Consider the following 21180-nt stretch of genomic DNA (forward strand, 5'->3'; position numbering starts at 1 on the left):
GAGTAACAATTCTCTGGCACTCAGTAACAATTCTGTCTGTCCCTGAGTAACAATTCTCTGGCACTCAGTAACAATTCTGTCTGTCCCTGAGTATGAATTCTGTGGCCCTGAGTAACAATTCTGTGTCTGTGCGAGTAACAATTCTGTGTCTGTGCAAGTAACAATTTTGTGTCTGTGCGAGTAACAATTCTCTGGCACTCAGTAACAATTCTGTCTGTCCCTGAGTAACAATTCTCTGGCACTCAGTAACAATTCTGTCTGTCCCTGAGTAACAATTCTCTGGCACTCAGTAACAATTCTGTCTATCCCTGAGTATGAATTCTGTGGCCCTGAGTAACAATTCTGTGTCTGTGCGAGTAACAATTCTGTGTCTGTGCAAGTAACAATTTTGTGTCTGTGCGAGTAACAATTCTCTGGCACTCAGTAACAATTCTGTCTGTCCCTGAGTAACAATTCTCTGGCACTCAGTAACAATTCTGTCTGTCCCTGAGTAACAATTCTCTGGCACTCAGTAACAATTCTGTCTGTCCCTGAGTAACAATTCTCTGGCACTCAGTAACAATTCTGTCTGTCCCTGAGTAACAATTCTCTGGCACTCAGTAACAATTCTGTCTGTCCCTGAGTATGAATTCTGTGGCCCTGAGTAACAATTCTGTGTCTGTGCGAGTAACAATTCTGTGTCTGTGCAAGTAACAATTTTGTGTCTGTGCGAGTAACAAATCTCTGGCACTCAGTAACAATTCTGTCTGTCCCTGAGTAACAATTCTCTGGCACTCAGTAACAATTCTGTCTGTCCCTGAGTAACAATTCTCTGGCACTCAGTAACAATTCTGTCTGTCCCTGAGTATGAATTCTGTGGCCCTGAGTAACAATTCTGTGTCTGTGCGAGTAACAATTCTGTGTCTCTGCAAGTAACAATTTTGTGTCTGTGCGAGTAACAATTCTCTGGCACTCAGTAACAATTCTGTCTGTCCCTGAGTAACAATTCTCTGGCACTCAGTAACAATTCTGTCTGTCCCTGAGTAACAATTCTCTGGCACTCAGTAACAATTCTGTCTATCCCTGAGTATGAATTCTGTGGCCCTGAGTAACAATTCTGTGTCTGTGCGAGTAACAATTCTGTGTCTGTGCAAGTAACAATTTTGTGTCTGTGCGAGTAACAATTCTCTGGCACTCAGTAACAATTCTGTATGTCCCTGAGTAACAATTCTCTGGCACTCAGTAACAATTCTGTCTGTCCCTGAGTAACAATTCTCTGGCACTCAGTAACAATTCTGTCTGTCCCTGAGTAACAATTCTCTGGCACTCAGTAACAATTCTGTCTGTCCCTGAGTAACAATTCTCTGGCACTCAGTAACAATTCTGTCTGTCCCTGAGTATGAATTCTGTGGCCCTGAGTAACAATTCTGTGTCTGTGCGAGTAACAATTCTGTGTCTGTGCAAGTAACAATTTTGTGTCTGTGCGAGTAACAATTCTCTGGCACTCAGTAACAATTCTGTCTGTCCCTGAGTAACAATTCTCTGGCACTCAGTAACAATTCTGTCTGTCCCTGAGTAACAATTCTGTCTGTCCCTGAGAATGAATTCTGTGGCCCTAAGAATTCTCTGGCACTCAGTAACAATTCTGTCTGTCCCTGAGTAACAATTCTCTGGCACTCAGTAACAATTCTGTCTGTCCCTGAGTAAAAATTCTGTGGCCCTAATAACGTTTCTGTGGCCCTAAGTAACAATTCTCTGGCACTGAGTAACAATTCTGTCTGTCCCTGAGTATGAATTCTGTGGCCCTAACTAGCGTTTCTTTGTCCCTAAATAACGATTCTGTGGCCCTCATTAACAAGTCTGTGTCCCTGAGTAATGGTTCTCTGTCCCTAAGTAACTTCTCTCTGTCCCCAATTCTCGTTTCTGTGGCCCTAACTCTGTCCCTGTCCCTAGTACAGAGCGGTCTGCCTCTGTTCAATGACTGCAGGCAAATGAAGATTTCCAAAATGGCCGCTATATATACCTCGACCATTACACAGTGCTGGCTGGCTGGCTGCTGATTGGCTGATGCGATCACATGTCGTTGAGGAATGCATTATGGGGCAGCGCGCCTTGTCTGCGCGCCTTCCCCGACATCCCCGCTCCGTCGCCGCACATGTCAGCCGCCATTTTCGGAAAAATTTCGATTCGCGCGTCCGAATTAGGCTGTTTTTCGGATTCGGCACGAATCGAAATTTTTCCGATATTCGACTCGAATTCCACTTCGGATACTTCGATTCGCTCATCTCTAGTTATAATCACAGTATTCAAAGCATTAATTTGTAGCCAGTCAGATCTCCTTTTAACCTGCCATGAGATAACAGACTTGCCTGTGGCAAGTGCAATGGCTTTACCACACTCTAAACTACAAAGGTTCTGCAAATATAACAGCTGCATGTCTTCTGATCGGTTATTTTGACAGGCATTTCTGTTATCAGGCAGGGGTGAAAGGGAGCATATAAAATGTCTCTGTAGCATCTCAACCTCTTTGACCCCAATTCTTACTTTATTGGTGTCAGAATTCCTTGATGCTTATTTAAAAGGTCAGTCCATCAAAAACCTACACTCCAGCTTTTGGTAGTTGTAGAATAATTACATTATCCATCTTTTTATGTCTCAAAAAGACCTCTGTGGTGGGACCTCTACATTTCAGTTCCTGCTGTGAGAGTTATGGGGGGGGGGGCAACCCATGCCCTAGGATTCTTAATGGTGTGTACAAGGGAAACATGAAACAAACATTCAAAGCGTGCAGAAACATAGCCAGAAACTGCTAGGGTTTCCAAGAAGACAATGGATGATTCCAACCACCACACTGCACTTATAGTTAAAATTTACATCTGGATGGATTGGCTTGTTAATGCATAAAAACCCATTGGTCTAACTGTTTTCCAAAGCAGTTACATTCAAGCCATGCCATGAATGATAATCGTCACAGTTCCTCGTGCTTTCAACCAAAATGTCAAGTCATCAAATGGTTAGTGTCATAACTGGTGACATGTACAGCACCATATCAACCAAACCACTCTCTTCGATCCTCCCAAGACCTACTGCTCTCTAGTTCCCGTGTCACCTCCTCCCATGCTCGCCTCCAGGGCTTCTCCCGAGCTTCTCCCATCCTATGGAACTCCCTACCCCAATCTGTCCGGCTGTCTCCTAATCTATCCACCTTTAGACGATCCCTGAAAACCTTTCTCTTTAACCTTTTCGCGCCTTTAAGAGTTTCAGAAGCTGGGAGGCTAGGCGGGTTTTAGGGTCATGTGACCGCAATAATTTGCTGTCACATGATCGGAAAAGTTCCCGATCGAAAGTGGAGATTGGGACCTTTCCCGGAGTCGCGGACACATGTGCTAGGAGCGCGCAGGGCGTGTGCTCTCAGCACATATGTAATTTGTAATTGCACGCAAATATGCGGCCGCTCAGCATCAATGCCCAGACGTAGAGAGGCCGCATATTTGCGTGCGCTCGGCGTCAAGGGGTTAAAGAAGCCTATCCTGCTTCTACCTAGTAAACCACCATTTATTTCCTCCATCAGCTCATCTCCCCACAGCTATTACCTTTTGTATCACTCAACCCTTCCTCCTATATTGTAAGCTCTAATGAGCAGGGCGCTTTACAAAATGAAGGTAGACATTACAGTTACAATACAATTTGCTACAAGAGGAATCAGAAGGCCCTGCTTGTTAGAAAAAAAAAAAGATAAATAAATAAATATTAAAAAAGATGAAAAAATAAAGAAAAAATACCTAGATAAAGGATTGATCTAGTGCAGTGCCAGGGTTAGTGTTTGGGACAAGGTCAGGGTCAAAGGTCAGGATTTAAAAAAAAAAATTTGGTACCAGTGTCAGTTAGTGTCAATGTCAGTGTCAGTGTGTTTTAGGGAAAAAAAAAAAGACAAAACAAAATGCGCATTATTGTTTCTGGGCTGTACTACGGGGACAAACAACAAATAACATACACATATGTGGTATTACTCCGATCCTCAAGAGCTGTAGAATTTATTAAGTGTTCTTGCATGGCAAGACCACTTACTGTTATCTCACATATATATTCTTATTATTATAGCCAAATTTACCACCCTAACTCCTCCCACAGTTTTTACACTACATAGACAGTAATATACCGAAACGTGCAGATTGTTCCTGATTGCTGTGCTATTACTTTGTGGAACGTTTCTCCGAATGGTTCCCGAAATATCGGCGTTTTTGTGGTGAAATTGGTCCCATAGGAATGAATGGTGGAATGTTCAAACCTAGAGTGGGAGCTGACAAAAGCTAGAGTGTGAGCTGAAAAATCAGGACATGATTTCTAAACTGCCATCACTCCCTCATTGTCAAGCCCACCTACACAAATCTTATATCAAAACGTTCAGCTATCCCTGCTGCCACTAAAAAATGTCCACGGCTAAGCCATAGTCCTGATAGTTTTCACAATATGACCATTTGTTTGCAACTCACGCCACCCATTGACATTCATTGAAACTCCACTCTAGCCACCTCAAATTTGAAGGGCAATTTCTAAACTGCGACTGTGCCTTCATTTTGAATATTTCAGAGACATACAATGCATCAAAATGTAGGTCTGGGTCTTGTGATTCTCACAATATAAAGCTCTTTGGTGTAGAATTTATAATTTTTAATCTACAACTGTTTGAAGATGGCAACTGCCAGTGAAGTAAGCAAGTTGGAGCAGTTTGTTTTTAACTGCTCTTCTCTGCCCTTGCTGTAGAGTGAGTTGCCATAGGAACCCAGGTGTGTGAGCAGCCAGCAGAGTGAGAAAAGCTAGAGTGTGAGTTGTAGACTACTGGTGGAGGCAAGAACACTTCACACAATTTCCCCATAAATTGTAGCTTTTCTAGTTTTGAGTTGTTGTTTGGTGGTAGGTTATGGTAGTAACAAGAAACACACAGCTAAATTTAAATAAAATTATTTTTTTTTTACTATTTTGGGCCAGTTTTCCTTTGATAATAAAAAAAAAATCAGGAGATATCCATTACCATTTATCACCAAATGAAATCCCAATTTTTCCTGAAAAAAACAAGGTATAATTCACCTGGATGTACAAAGTAGTTGTGATGATATGTATGGTTTTACTAACATGTCAACGTTGCAAATATGTGCTTAGTCATTTAGATTTGTTTTACCCTTAGGCATGAAGGGGCTAATCACCACTGAGGTTTTTATTTTTTAATAAATTAGCAAAAAAAATTTGAAAAAAAACACGTTTCTTTGCTTCTGTTATAAAAGTGTGCAAATAAATAATTGTTCTTCATAAATTTAGGCCAAGATGTATTCTGCTACATTTCTTTGGTGAAAATAACCCAAATCAGTATTTATTATTTAGTCTGTAGGAAAGTTATAAAGTTCACAAACTATGGGATATATCTGAAAATTGATCAATCCTGAAGTAGTGACAGCCAATCTAATTTTTTGAGGCCCAAAAATGTCAGAAAAGTACAGATATCCTCCAAATGACCCCTTTTTGCAAAGTAGACAGTCCGATGTACTTCATAACAGGCATGGTGAGTTTTTTGAAGTTGTAATTTTTTTGTCATAATTTTTCAGAAAATGAAGAAATTAAAAAAATAATTTTCACATTTTTTTCCATACTGTCACCAGTGCAGTACAGTGTCATTATATAACTGGTGTGGTGGTGATCAGGTACACTGACTGGTGACAGTACAAAAAACAAAAGATAATTTTTTAAAATTTTGTTTATTTGTTTATTATTTTTTTGATTTTTTATTACATTTTTCTCTTTTTTTAAGGTTGTTTTTCATATTACAGTATGACCAAAGTAGTATAATGTTACCATAGTCTGGGGAAGTGATCAATATTTTTTTTTGTTTGTTACACAATTTGATTGCTTATAGCAAAGAAATTATTTGCTATAAGCAAACATTTAACTGAATGAAATCAATTAATTCAGATTTTTTTGTTTTGATTAGCTGTGATTGCCCACGGCTAATCACATGACACAGATGAGCTGTGACTGGCCCAGCCTGTGCATGTGATCACTGTGACCATTCACAGCTAGACACACTTGTATACAATGGCTGGCATGAAAGGAAGCCATCCATTGTATACAACTGTCATGTGACCTGCTGTGATTGGTCACAGCAGGTCACATGGTACTGGCAATGGGACTTGTACACAGATCTGTCAATGGCATGGCTGAAGTACACAGCCGGTGACAGATCTCGCCAGAGCGGGGCCCTGTGGGCACGTGCAAAGCGCAATCGGGGAAGGGCGTCATATGACGCCCTGCCGGAGGGATGAGAAGTAGTTAAAAAGAGGCCAATGTGGCAGCTTCCTTGGTTGCAAAGGATAGGTGGGTTAATTTCAATCTAAGACATTGGTGTTGGTAGACACAGATGACTGTGGGAGAATTACAGCTGCAAAGGTAGTGTTACCTAAGCAGTGCTAATCGGTTCTTTGATTTTTATCACACAAATTTTCACAATTTAACCTAGCATCACTTCATCCTTTACCGAAAGAAAAAAAGTATATACAAAAAATACATATTTGATCCCCTTCAGATTTTGCAAGTGTGTCCACATACAAAGAAACGAAGGGTCTATAATTTTTTATCATAGGTGTTTTTTAATTGATAGACAGAATATCAACTAAAAATCCAGAAAAAACAAATATAAATTGAGTTGCAGTTCAGTGAGTAAAATAAGTACCGTATTTTTCGCTCCAAAAGATGCACTTTCCCCCCCCCCCAAAAAATGGGGAAAATGTCTGTGCGTTTTATGCAGCAAATATGGAGCGGCCTGTCCGGTATTCCCGCCACCACCGTGTTAGAATACCGGGTTGGCCGCGAAGAACCTGATCCTCAGTCCTACCTGTTCCTTGGTCCATCGGTGTCCTGTTTTCCCTGGCCGTCTTCTCTCCCCAGCACCGGCATCTTCAGTGTGGGCACCCGGCTGTGACAGCTTGCGGCTTCACAGCCGGGTGCCCACTGCGCATCAAGAGAAGCGCTGCGCTTTGTGAATGGCCACCTGTAGTCTTCTGGGACCTGTCACATGTCCCACAAACCTACGGGGAGGGTAACTCAGTGGAAGTGGGAGCGGGTACTTGTCAAATTTGGATACCCGCCCCCCCCCCGCTCCCCAAAGGTCTGCAGTCTCTGTTCATCTCCTGTACTATGTCCACAGTCTGTGGTCATCTCCTGTACTACGTCCACAGTCTGTGGTCATCTCCTGTAGTATGTCCGCAGTCTCTGTTCATCTCCTGTACTATGTCCGCAGCCTCTGGTCATCTCCTGTAGTATGTCCTCAGTCTCTGTTCATCTCCTGTACTATGTCCGCAGCCTCTGGTCATCTCCTGTAGTATGTCCGCAGTCTCTGTTCATCTCCTGTACTATGTCCGCAGTCTCTAGTCATCTCCTGTACTATGTCTGCAGTCTCTGGTCATCTCCTGTACTATGTCTGCAGTCTCTGGTCATCTCCTGTATTATGTCCGCAGTCTTTGGTCATCTCCTGTACTATGTCTGCAGTCTCTGGTCATCTCCTGTATTATGTCCGCAGTCTCTGGCCATTTCCTGGTCCACTCTTCCTTACAGATCATTTCTAAATCCTTAAGGTTTCTTGGCTGTCGCTTGGCAACATAAAGTTTCTGCTCCCTCCATAAATTTTCTGTAAGATTAAGGTCTGGAGACTGGCTAGGCCACTCCAAGACCTTAATGTGCTTCTTCTTGAGCCATTCCTTTGTTGCTTTGGCGGTATGTTTTGGATCATTGTCATGCTGGAAGACCCATCCACGACCCATCTTCAGTGTCCTGGGAAGAAGGTTCTCATCCAAGATTTTACAGCACTTGGCTTCTGAATGCGGCAAAGTCAACCTGTACCTTTAGCAGAGAAACAGCCCCAAAGCACAATGTTTCCACCTGCATGCTTGACTATGGGGATGGTGTTCTTAGGGTCATAGTCAGCATTTTTCTTCCTCCAAACATGGTGAGTCAAGTTAATGCCAAAGAGCTCAATTTTGATCTCATCTGACCACAGCACTTTCTTCCAATCCTTCTCTGAATCATTTAGATGTTCATTGGCAAACTTCAGACGGGTCTTTACATGTGCCTTCTGGAGGAGGGGGACCTTGCGGGCGCTGAAGGATTTCAATGCATGGCAGCGTATCACGTTACCGATGGTTTATTTAGTGACTGTGGTCCCAACTGCCTCCACAAGCTCCTCCTGTGAAGGTCTGGGCCGATCCTCCACTTTTCTCATGAATATCCTTACCCCATGAGGTGAAATCTTTCATAGAGCTCCAGACCGAGGGCGATTGATAGTTATTTTGTATTTCTTCCATTTGCAAATAATCGCTCCAACAGTTGTCTCCTTCTCAACAAACTTCTTGCTGATGGTCTTGTAGCCCATTCCAGCCTTGTGCAGGCCTACAATCTTGTCCCTGATGTCCTTTTGACAGCTCTTTGTTCTTGCCCATAATGATGGTGATTTTTGAATGGAAGAAAGAGATTCTGTAGACAGATGTCTTTTATACACATAATGAGTTGTCGTTAGGAGCACCTTTTAAATTGACAGGACTAATCTGTATATCACATGAGCACATAGCCAGTCTGTGGGAGGCACAATTATTGTTGGTTGGAAGGAGATCAAATACTTATTTTACTCACTAAACTGCAACTCAATTTATAACATTTGTATCATATTTTTGGGGGATTTTTTCTGGATTACTTGGCCCAAACAAATGCTATGATCTTGGAATGTAGAAATGACTAATTCTACCAAAAGGACACTTTACTAAAAAGTTATTTTATGGTATGGGTTTTGTGATGAACAGTTTCAGAAATAGTGGTGAACATCTACTGCAGCCCTGTCAAATGCATTGCTGTAACTGTACTGTAGATAACATAATGATCAAATATAAATAAAAGGAAAGTATAGCATAATTTTAGAGAGCACAAATTTCTAGTTATTTTTGCAGTGTTCACCTTAAGGTAGTTTTTGGTGTGACATTTTTACATGCTTGCTGTTACATATTTTTGGTATTGTATTAAATGTAAACATTTGTAGAAAAGCCACCTGGGGCAAGGTAAATTAGCTAATACAATACCTGTATAAAACGACTATTAAAGTGGTTCTAAGGGCAAAAGATTTTTACCTTAATGCATTCTTTGTATTAAGGTTAAAAAACCTTCTCCATGGAGCTCCCCTGGTGCTCCACCCCTCTCCTATATCTACTTACCCCAATTTTGAACCAGTGATGTGCATGAGAGAAGCAGCTCTCTTGGCTCTCTCTGTCTCCTCAGTGGACACAGGGGCAGCAGCAAGAGCCTTTGGCCCCTCACTGACTGTCAATCACAGTCAGTGAGTAGACAGTGTGTGTGTGTGGGTGGGAGAGCCGCACTCTGTGTGCCAATGAAGTCAGGAGCGAGCACACACAAGTGCCCTCTGTAGCAAGAGGCTTGTTATGAGGGCATTTGGCAGGGGGAAGGGGCAGAAGCACCGGCGGGGGACCCCAAAAGAGGAGGATCAGGGCTGCTCTGTGCAAAACCATAGCACAGAGCAGGTAAGTATGATATGGTTGTTATTTTTTTAAAAATAGCTTTTAGAATCACTTTACGGCAAAGCTGTTGATACAGCTGAACAAGATGGGATCAATGGCAACATCTTCATCAGAGGGGTCCCATTTACTAGAGGATCAAGGAGAGAAACATATAATGGAGTTTATTGATACCTCATACACACAATACATAAAAAATATCAATTCATTACAAAGTCCTAAAATCAGTAATACAAAATTAAAAATAAAAAAAATTTAAAAATTCAATATCAGAAGCAGTTTGCCTAAAGGGATCTTAATATTGTATAGTAGCAAGACCCCAACTAATAGGTGTCAAGATACTGTATATAGCAGCAATGGGCAAACTACGGCCCGGCGGACCTTTTAATCCGGTCCGCGGAGCGTGATTGTCAGGGCTCCAAGGTGTGACCAGAGGTGTGTGACTGACGCAGGGAAACGCAGACTTCAGATATGTGATAAACAATATAATTTATTAACACTAACAATACAAACATAAACGCAGTGCAATACTAAACATAATACAGTGCAAACAAACCAACCAACCACCCACAGATAACAGTACATACAAGCAAGCGTCGTCAGGCAGGCCGGGTCAATATCAATTGGGCAGGTAGGTACAGGGGGAGCAAGCGGAGAATGGTCGGGGTCACAGGCCAGGTTCAGCAGGTAGCAAGCAGCGTAGTACAGAGGGTCAGGCAGAGGGATGGTCAGGGTCACAAGCCAGGGATCAGAACAGGTAGCAAGCAGCGTAGTACAGAGGGTCAGGCAGAGGGATGGTCAGGAGCGAGCCGGGATCAGAGCAGGAGAAGTCAGCAGCGGTTCAGATCAGGCAGGGTCAGCAAAGGAACAGAAACAGGATGCAGGACAGATACAGGGCCCAGGACAAACACAACACCAAGGCAGAGTCTGCGGGTCTGTCCATCCCTTAAATACCCCAGCATAATCAGTTCCAGGTGTTAGCTGGCTGAAAGGTTGAGTCTCTGATTGCTGGGAGCACCCGCTGGCCAGCCCTGGTACTGCAGATCAAAAGGCAGGTGAGTCCCACCATTGCTGGCCAGTCCATTCCTGACAGTGATACTGTCAGGATGGCTGTCAGGATGTGTGTAGGCGGGGCAGCGTGACGAACGCGAGGGGAGCTAGGCTCCTCTCAGTCCGCCCTGAAGACCGGTGTAGCATGAAAATCTGTCTCCTATGAGGATCTGTCCCCCTCGACGTATCTGCGCATGTGCCGGAGATCGCCGATCGGCTGCTAATGCCTGAAACTGGCACATGCGCAGATTCGTCGAGGGGGACAGATCCTCATAGGAGACAGATTTTCATGCTACACCGGAACGGCACGGGCACACGGCGAGAGGAACGCGCGGAGCAAAGGTAAGTGAATTGACACAGGGGGGACTTGGGGACTTAATATGGGGGATGAATTAATATGGGGAATGAATTACTATATGGGGGATGATTTACTATGGGGGATGAATTACTAAGGGGGATGAATTACTATGGGGGATGAATTACTATATGGGGGATGAATTACTATGGGGGATGAATTACTATGGGGGATGAATTACTATATGGGGAATGAATTACTATGGGGGATGAATTACTATGGGGGATGAATTACTATATGGGGGATGAATTACTATGGGGGATGAATTACTATATGGGGGATGAATTACTATATGGGGGATGAATTACTATATGGGGGATGAATTACTATGGGGGATGAATTACTATATAGGGGATGAATTACTATGGGGGATGGATTACTATATGGGGGATGGATTACTATATGGGGGATGAATTACTATATGGAGGATGAATTACTATGGGGGATGAATTACTATGGGGGATGAATTACTATATGGGGGATGAATTACTATATGGGGGATGAATTACTATATGGGGGATTAATTACTATGGGGGATGAATTACTATGGGGGATGAATTACTATATGGGGGATGAATTACTATGCTTACTATGGGGGAATATTACTATACTTACTATGGATGACACATACACATCATTCATCTACTCTTGGTCCGGCCCCCGGGTCCAATATATGAACCCATTGCGGCCCTCAAGTCAAAAAGTTTGCCCACCCCTGGTATATAGCATATAGGGAAGCACACCCTCCAGAAGTGTTCAGTCCTTGATATGCTTCGCGTATGTATGCATCTAAAATTTCTAAATAAAAGCAAAAGTTAGTACAATCTAAAAATCAAAATCAAGAATATAATATAATGAAGCAGGTTGTCAGGGCAGGAATGCTGGAATGGGCAGGCAGGCCTATGGTACGGTCACGCTGCGACTGACGACAGCCACTACCCACAGACCAGAGTCCCTCAGGGCGCGGAGTCTAAGCCCCAGGCTACCCTTCACCAGGGCCCCTGATGGTGGGGATGGACACTTGACGCAGTCTGAGACCAGGTCGCGGCCCCCGAGTGACCCCAGCTGTGATAACGACTGCCGCCAATAGCGTACAGCTGGTGGGAGCTAGATGGGAACACGAGTAGAGGAGTCAGACAAGCCGGGTCAATAACAACGGAGCAGACAGTACTAGACGGTAGGCAAAGAATACTCAGGTCACGGGCCGGGTTCAGCAACGGGAGGTCAGATAAAGGGTTAACGCAGAGAGTAGTCTTGTCCAAGCCGAGTCGGTTACCAGGAGAGCAATAGGAACAACACAAGAGCTTGCAACAGGGCAACATACAGGACACAAGTGCAGAGCACACTTGCAGACAGCAGGTTTAAATGTGCTCAACCACACCCTTCTGAGGAGGAGCCGCAGAAGCCTGAAGGCATAAAGGTTTCCACCATGCTTTGCAGAAAACCAATATGGATGCCAGCTCATGGAGATGCACAAGCTCTGAAGAAAGGTAGGACCTTGACAGTACCTCCTCCTCAAGGGCCCCTCCCCCTCCGCGGCTCAACAAAAGGTTTCTGAGGAAATCGGGCGTGAAAAGCGCGGAGGAGGGCAGGAGCATGAACATCCGCGGAAGGAACCCAGGAACGTTCCTGGGACCATAACCACGCCAATGGACCAGAAACTGTACCCGACCGCGGACCAACCGAGAATCCAAGATGCGGCTCACCTCATACTCCTCATGGCCGTCGACCCTGATAGGACGAGGCCGAGGCGGAGAGGCAGTAAAGCGATTACAGATCAGAGGTTTCAACAGGGATACGTGGAAGACATTGGAGATGTGCATCCCAGGAGGAAGAGCAAGGGCATAGGCAACCGGGTTCACCCTGCGAAGAATGCGGAAAGGACCAACAAAACGGGGGGCCAGCTTTGGTGCGGGCACCCGAAGCTTGAGGTTGCGAGTGGACAACCATACCCGATCTCCGGCCTGGTAAGAGGGAGCGGGCAACCGTCTACAATCAGCCTGGAGCTTCTGGCGCTGTGCTGAGTCCTTCAAGGACCTCTGAATCTGCCCCCATGAGGAGCGCAGAGCAGCCAGGTGGTTATCCACAGCCGGAATGTCCTGTGGAGAGAACAACTCAGGCAAAACAGCGGGTTGGAACCCATAGTTGGCCATGAAGGGGGACATCCCAGAGGAGGAGTTGACAGCCGAGTTCCTCGCAAACTCTGCCCATGGCAGGAGATCGACCCAGTTGTCCTGATGATCCGATATATAGCAACGAAGGAATTGTTCCAGGGCCTGGTTGGAACGCTCCGCAGCCCCATTGGACTGAGGGTGGTAGGCCGAAGAGAAGGAAAGCTCGATACCCAACTGGGAGCAGAAGGCGCGCCAGAACCTGGACACAAACTGGCTCCCACGGTCCGAGACAATCACCTTGGGCAACCCGTGCAAGCGAAAGATCTCCTTGGCGAAAACCGTAGCCAGTTTTTGTGCAGTCGGCAATTTCTTGAACGGAATGCAATGGCACATCTTAGAAAAACGATCAATCACCATAAGAATGACCGTATGACCTTGAGACGCAGGAAGATCCACAATAAAATCCATGCCCAGGTGTGACCAGGGACGCTCCCCATTGGGAATGGGTTGCAGAAGGCCCAATGGAAGGTGCCGAGGAGATTTATTCTGGGCACAGACCGAACAAGCTGCTACATATGAGGTGATGTCAGAACGGAGAGATGGCCACCAGAATAACCGAGAAACGACCCAGGACAATTGGTTCCTACCAGGATGACCGGCAGTCTTGGAATTATGGTAGGTACGTAGCAAGCGGGTACGCAATCCCTCAGGTACAAAACATCTTCCAGCCGGTCTCTCAGGGGGAACGTTAGTTTGAGCCGCCAAAATCTGCTCCCCAAGGGGAGAAGTCAGGTTGGTCCGAATGGCAGCCAGGATCTGGTTTGGGGGAATGACCGAGGTCGGCTCAGTGTCCTCCCTGGACAGCTCAGAGTATTGCCGCGACAAGCCATCAGCCCTGACATTCTTGGAACCAGGCAAGTAAGAGACCACATAGTTAAAACGTGACAAAAACAGAGCCCACCTGGCCTGACGGGGTGTCAACCTCTTAGCCTCCGAGAGATATGTGAGGTTCTTGTGGTCAGTGAGAACTAGGACCGGGACCACAGAACCCTCAAGCAGGTGCCTCCATTCCTTGAGAGCCAGAATAATGGCCAACAACTCCCTGTCTCCAATCTGGTAGTTGTACTCTGCAGAGGAAAGCTTCTTGGAGTAGAACCCACAAGGAAGTAGGGGTCCCTCAGGTGACCGACGCTGGGACAAGAGGGCGCCTACTCCTGTCTCAGATGCATCAACCTCGAGAACAAAAGGCAACCCAGGATTAGGATGAGACAGAATTGGGGCCGAAGTGAAGGCGGCTTTCAGAGCCTTGAAAGCTGAGATGGCCTCGGGTGACCACTCGTGAGGGTTACTGCCCTTCTTGGTCAGATCTGAGAGAGGCTTGGACAGTGTGGAAAAGTTCCTGATAAACTTCCGATAATAGTTGGCAAATCCCAAAAAGCGCTGAATGGACCGAAGACCACTGGGACGAGGCCACTGCAGAACCGCTGAAACCTTCTCAGGGTCCATAGAAAAACCCACCGGGGAAATGATGTAGCCCAAAAAGGCAACCTGGGATTGGTGAAATTCACACTTCTCGAGCTTACAGAAAAGCTTGTTTTCACTTAACCGTTGCAGCACCCGCTTAACATCCTGGATATGAGTCTCCATAGACGCAGAGTAAACCAGGATGTCGTCCAAGTAAACCACCACGCACTGCTGCAACAAGTCACGTAAGACATCGTTAATAAACTCCTGAAAGACCGCGGGTGCGTTACACAACCCGAAGGGCATAACCAGGTATTCATAGTGACCGGTTCTGGTGTTGAACGCGGTCTTCCACTCGTCGCCCTCCTTGATCCGTACGAGGTTGTAGGCAGCCCTAAGGTCGAGTTTAGTAAAGACCGTTGCTCCCTTGAGGCGGTCAAACAACTCGGTGATCAGCGGAATAGGATAAGCATTTTTAATCGTGATCCGATTGAGACACCTAAAATCAATGCAGGGTCTCAGCTCACCTCCCTTCTTTTTCACGAAAAAAAAACCCAGCTCCTGCTGGAGACGTAGACTTGCGAATGTGCCCCCGGGAAAGCGCATCCGCAACGTATTCCTCCATGGCCTGATTCTCTGCCACCGAAAGAGGATACACCCTGCCACGCGGAGGAGTAGCACCAGTTTGTAAGGTTATGGCACAATCGTATGGACGATGAGGAGGCAGGGCACCGGCGCGCACCTTGTCAAACACATCCAGGTACTCCCCATATTCAGTGGGCAGCACAGAGTCCGAGGAGGTGCACAGCACCTTAACCGGGCCACGGATGCAACCAGCCCCACACCGTGGTGACCATGAGAGAATCTCGGCCGATCGCCAATCAAAGGTCGGATTGTGCCTCTGAAGCCAGGGATAGCCCAAAACCACGGAGTAGTGCGGGGAAGAAATTACCTGGAAACAGGCCAATTCCCTGTGAACAGCCCCAATAGCTACCTCCACCGGCAGGGTCTCGTGGGTAACCTGCGATGGCTGCAAGGGCCTGCCATCTATTGCCTCGAGAACCAATGGAGTCTCTCGAGCCTGCAGAGGAATGGAGTACTGGGCAGCAAACGAACTGTCCATAAACAAACCGCCAGCCCCAGAGTCTACCAATGCCTGGGCCGTCACTGAGCCTCCTGCCCAAGAGAGGACAACGGTGATAAGCGGTTTATCTTTACGGGAAACCGGGGACGAGGAAACTCCACCCAAGATTTGCCCCCGACAGGATCTCAGGTGCGGGCGTTTCCCGGACGGACCGGACAGGACTGCCGAAAATGCCCCCCGAGTCCACAGTACAGGCAGCGACCCTCCCGACGCCGAGAGGCCCGCTCCCCCTCGGAAAGGCGAGCAAACCCCAGCTGCATGGGCTCACTACCAGACAAACCATCCCCAGGAGGCGTGGGAGGAGAGGGAGGCATGGGTGGGACAGAAAACGTAGGCGCCAAATGGTTAGGAGGCCTCCGCAGACGCTCCTTAAATGAAGGCCTCTCTCTGAGCCTGGTGTCAATCAAGATTAGGAAGGAGATGAGTGCCTCTAACTCCACAGGCAGTTCTTTGGCTGCGATCTCGTCCTTCAACGCATCAGAGAGTCCATGAGAGAAAGCAGCCACTAGAGCCTCATTGTTCCAACCCACCTCTGCCGCCAAAGTACGAAATTCGATGGCGTACTCGGCAACGGTTCGTGAACCCTGATGCATGGACATGAGCAATTTGGCAGCAGAAGCGGAGCGAGCGGGTACGTCGAATACCGTACGGAAGGAGGCAACGAAACGGGTAAACACGTGAATCACCGGGTCATTCCTCTCCCATAAGGGATTAGCCCAGGCCAAGGCCCTATCAGAGAGTAGCGAGAATAGGAAGCCCACCTTTGCCCTCTCAGTAGGGAAAGCGTGAGGTATTAATTCAAAGTAAATCCCCACTTGGTTAAGGAAACCACGACACTGACTTGGTTCCCCCCCAAAGCGCTGAGGAAGAGGGGCAGAACCAGTCATACCTCTGGGTACCACGGGTTCCGCAACAGATGCGGAGGTAGGTGCAACAACCGGAGCAACAGTGGGAGAGTCCACCAGAGTAACAACTGACCTAATAGCCCCAGGGGTAAGGTGCGCTGTGCGTGCAAGCAGAGCCTGCAACGCCTGAGCGAACTGATCCAACAAGCGATCCTGTTGGTCAAGTCTGGCGAGTAACATAGGGATCGAAGGCGTACCTGCACCGTCAGGATTCATGGCACTTGTGTAATGTCAGGGCAGGAACGCTGGAATGGGCAGGCAGGCCTATGGTACGGTCACGCTGCGACTGACGACAGCCACTACCCACAGACCAGAGTCCCTCAGGGCGCGGAGTCTAAGCCCCAGGCTACCCTTCACCAGGGCCCCTGATGGTGGGGATGGACTTGACGCAGCCTGAGACCAGGTGGCGGCCCCCGAGTGACCCCAGCTGCGATAACGACTGCCGCCAATGGCGTACAGCTGGTGGGAGCTAGATGGGAACACGAGTAGAGTAGTCAGACAAGCCGGGTCAATAACAATGGAGCAGACAGTACTAGACGGTAGGCAAAGAATACTCAGGTCACGGGCCGGGTTCAGCAACGGGAGGTCAGGTAAAGGGTTAACGCAGAGAGTAGTCTTGTCCAAGCCGAGTCGGTTACCAGGAGAGCAATGGGAACAACACAAGAGCTTGCAACAGGGCAACATACAGGACACAAGTGCAGAGCACACTTGCAGACAGCAGGTTTAAATGTGCTCAACCACACCCTTCTGAGGAGGAGCCGCAGAAGCCTGAAGGCATAAAGGTTCCCACCATGCTTTGCAGAAAACCAATATGGATGCCAGCTCATGGAGATGCACAAGCTCTGAAGAAAGGTAGGACCTTGACACAGGTTTAGAGAGGGGCGGAACCATGAGCTTTCCCATGGTAAAAAGGGGGAAGGTAAAGGAGCAGACCTGTAACTCAGATTAACATATCCCCTGGGGAAGGCATGGGAGCAAGCATATAATGGCCTCTTGTTGTGGCATTGTGCATTCGTGGGTTTCCTGCCCATGTGTAGTCAGTGAACCAGGCTAGGTGAGGTCACCCGCCAACTGAATTTGCAGATGGGGATGCACTGGGGGGATCAACAGACTGCTACACTATTCTCATCATATTTGTGTATGTTTGGATTTGATTCATCCTATGCCTTCCTGTATTGGTTGCTCTAGATCTTGGGTCAGTTTCTGTCACAATGGGTAGCACTTTCTTATCAGTTTGGGTTGTAACCTTTTGGGAGTGAAGTACTTTCTTCATCCTTGAGATATTCAGGGTGAACGGCTGAACTCTGTAGCAGGGGCAGATTGACAACTCATGGGGCCCTCGGGCAATAGGGGATCATGGGGCCCCTGTGTCCTTGCCCAAACTCAAAAAAGCCTATGAAAAAAGTACCGGGGGCATCTCATGGGGCCCCCTACTGACCCCGGGCCCTCGGGCAGTGCCCAAGTTTCCAAATGGTCAGTCCGCCCCTGCTCTGTAGTAAGTCTGGTTGACTCCTTGTGTTGTACCCATAGTTGTGAACTAGAGTGCACAGTCCCAATGCATTGCGTTTAGAAATGACTGTGTATGTGAGAAAGTGCTGCAGCGACCATCGGCTGGAACCAAGAGCAGTCAGAGGAGAAGAACGTCACCAGCACACCATGGATCTTCAATATGGGTCCAAAGCTTTATTAACCAATCACATAGTTACAACAAGAGCAATGTTTCGGAGCCTCGCAGGACCCCTTCATCAGGCATGTGACTATGGGTATGACGAGAAGAACTTCACCAGCACATTGTGGATCTCCAATATGGGTCCAAGGCTTTATTAAGCAATCACATAGTTACATCAAAAGCAACTTTTCAGAGCCTCGCAGGACCCCTTCATAAGGCATGTGAGATCACATGCCTGATGAAGGGGTCTTCCGAAGCTCCAAAATATTGCTCTTGCTGTAGCTATGTGATCAAAAAATAAAGCTTTGGTCCCATATTGGAGATCCATAGTGTGCTGGTGATGTTCTTCTCATACCCATGGTTGTGGCATGTCTCCACATCAACTGAGTAGATATGATTTACATCCACATACTGTGACCCAGGTTGGTATTAGAAACATGGCCAGGTATTTCCTGTTTTCGAGATGCATATCTGTCTGTGTGAGCTCTCTGAGTGTAGTGCATTGGTAGATAATATCTACCTTTTTTTTGTGTATCTTGCACAGACCTTTAGGACTTATTCTACATTTGTGGAGTTGGATGCCTTCTCCTGCCTCCTGAATAAGCAGATACCTCTGCAAAACATGTCAAGGACTGAACATTTCTGAAAGGTGTGCCTTTCCTATATGCTATATATTTTGAAACCCATTATTTGGGGTCTTGCTAGTATACAGTAAGATCCCTTTAGGGAGATCAATATTTCATTGGGGGGGAGGGGGCATCTCCCCTCTTATTTTTAATTTTGTTTTGTCTCTATTGCTGATTTTAAGACTTTTTAATAAAATTGTTTTGTTTTTTTTCATACATTGGTGTGTTGTGTACAAGATAAAGGGGTTGATTTACTAAAGGCAAATAGGATGTTCATGTTCCAGAGGATTTTTCTCTTAGCTTAGTAAATGTGGTGAAAATTCACTTTGCAAAGACCGCCCTTTCATGTGCAAGGAAAAGAGAAAACATGTGTTTTTGCTTACTTGCATATGATTGGATGATCGGAGTCAGCAGATCTTAAGCTCATTCACTAAGCTAAAGGAAAATTATCTTGCAAAGTGAACAGAGGGAGTATTTGCCTTTAGTAAATCAACCTCCAAATGTCAACTGCCTAAAGAGTGCACAGTTTTCATAAGGGATGATTTACTGAATGAAAATAGACTGTTCGCTTTGCTAATGAAGTTACACTCTACAAGGAAATTTGCCCCAAAGCTTTGCAAATGTGGTGTCACTTCGCAAAGAATACCCAATTAGGTGCAATGAAAGGAAAACAGCATTTTATCTTGCACACATTTGGATGATGGCGAACATTAAGCTTTGGGGAAATTCCCTTGCAAGATGAACTGCCTATTTGCCTTTAGTAACTCTATCCCATCAAGTCTTCTGACTCACACACATGGATTGTAAGAAAGAGCAGTAAAGTACAACCAGCATGTAGCACTGAAAAGCAGGGAACAGGTAATGAGCAAATATGGAACATTTTCAGTTACAAATTCTACTTAGAAATAAATTTTCTTTCTCATGCAGTAAAGGATGCAGGCATAGTCAAGGACTGGGTTATATGCAGCTACCTTTAAAGTATTCAAAAAGTATTACAATCCTATTCAAGTATTCAACAATTAGCTACCATTTGTTTCCCAATGCTAATCACATGGAGTGAAGTTTTGTAATTACGCATTTATGCAATCACATAAAAAAAAGACTGTGATTTTGTATATTGAGTATATTTTAGAAGATATTTCTCATGCTCTCAGTATAATATTATCTTTGAAACCTAAGCAAATGAGTAGTTAATTAGTGTTTCTGATAGAGATGTTATATTATGCATAGTTATGAATTATCCACAATGAACCATGAATTTACACATAGGAGTATAATAAATACTCTGGTATATCCAGGCACATTTGTTGGTGCTGATTTACAGCATCAGCTGCATATTTGCAGACATTTGCTCTACCATTTTCTACTTATTTACCAATGTTCTACTTGGTAAATATTGCTGAATGTGCAGTGAGTATTAGCTTACAGTGAGTATGCATTTTTGATGAACCTACAGTGTTTCTTTATAAAAGTTACAAGATGTATCAGGTTTTCTTATCTGTAGCAATGACGCCGATATAAAGAAAGATCTGACACAGAAACTAGCTGTTTTGAATGGGAAAAAATTACAAAGTTATGGCAGAGGTTCAATGTATAGAAACATTTTAAAAGCTAACCAGGCAAAGAAAGCACTTACCCACAAGTCATTTCTTCACCGTTCCTCCTTGTTGGAACTTGGCTGATTGATGTTGATAGATTGATAAAGAAGTCATGGAAACTCCTGGAAAAGCTCAAATGGGGATAAAACACCCTTTGCGTTTTGGGCTTAAAATGCTTCCTAGTTTGTACATTTTCTCCCTGTGGTAATGTGATTCGAGTATAATCTGAGTACAGTCTATGTCACCCAAGTAATAATTTCCCTAGCAGGTTAAAGTCCTGCTTCTGTATTCTTCTATTTGAAAATAACCTTCAATACCTACTTTAGAATTCAGGAGAAGCTGTTCTGGCTTCTACCATTCAAACATGCAGTGAAAGGCTGGAACTTGGCATTTCTCTTGAAATGCTAATCTGCAAGCAGCTTGTACACATCATAGGAACTTGCAGCATGAAGGTACTAGCTCCTATAGATCACAATGCATGCCTCTTGGGTTTCAGTGCTGATAAGGTAATAAAGTTAAATGGCAAATGTTTATATGTTAACTTGTGGTTAGATGTAAGGGTTAGAGTTTTAAATTTAAATGCTAGGTTATATTTAGGATAGGGTTGTGTCATCATTAAAGTGTAACTAAACCCATCAATTTAACAGTTTAAAAAACAGTTATATTGCCATGCCGGGAATGATAACTGCCAGATTTGCTTGTGCTTTCAACCA

At 45.5% G+C, this 21180-nt stretch overlaps 1 protein-coding gene across 2 annotated transcripts in view; it reads right to left on the bottom strand.

Moving 5' to 3' along the window:
- Positions 1-20848, bottom strand: part of ARMC2 (armadillo repeat containing 2) — a 267447-nt gene extending 246599 nt beyond the window's left edge. For both annotated transcript variants that reach the window (XM_089664810.1, XM_089664796.1), the window contains exon 1: positions 20506-20848. The gene's annotated coding sequence lies outside the window, so the exon portion shown is untranslated. The remainder of the gene's footprint in view (positions 1-20505) is intronic.
- Positions 20849-21180: the final 332 nt, after the last annotated feature.

This window comes from Staurois parvus, unplaced genomic scaffold, assembly GCF_062004578.1.
Source record: "Staurois parvus isolate SC_StPar_1 unplaced genomic scaffold, SC_StPar_1.0 ptg000048l, whole genome shotgun sequence".
Taxonomy (NCBI): domain Eukaryota; kingdom Metazoa; phylum Chordata; class Amphibia; order Anura; family Ranidae; genus Staurois; species Staurois parvus.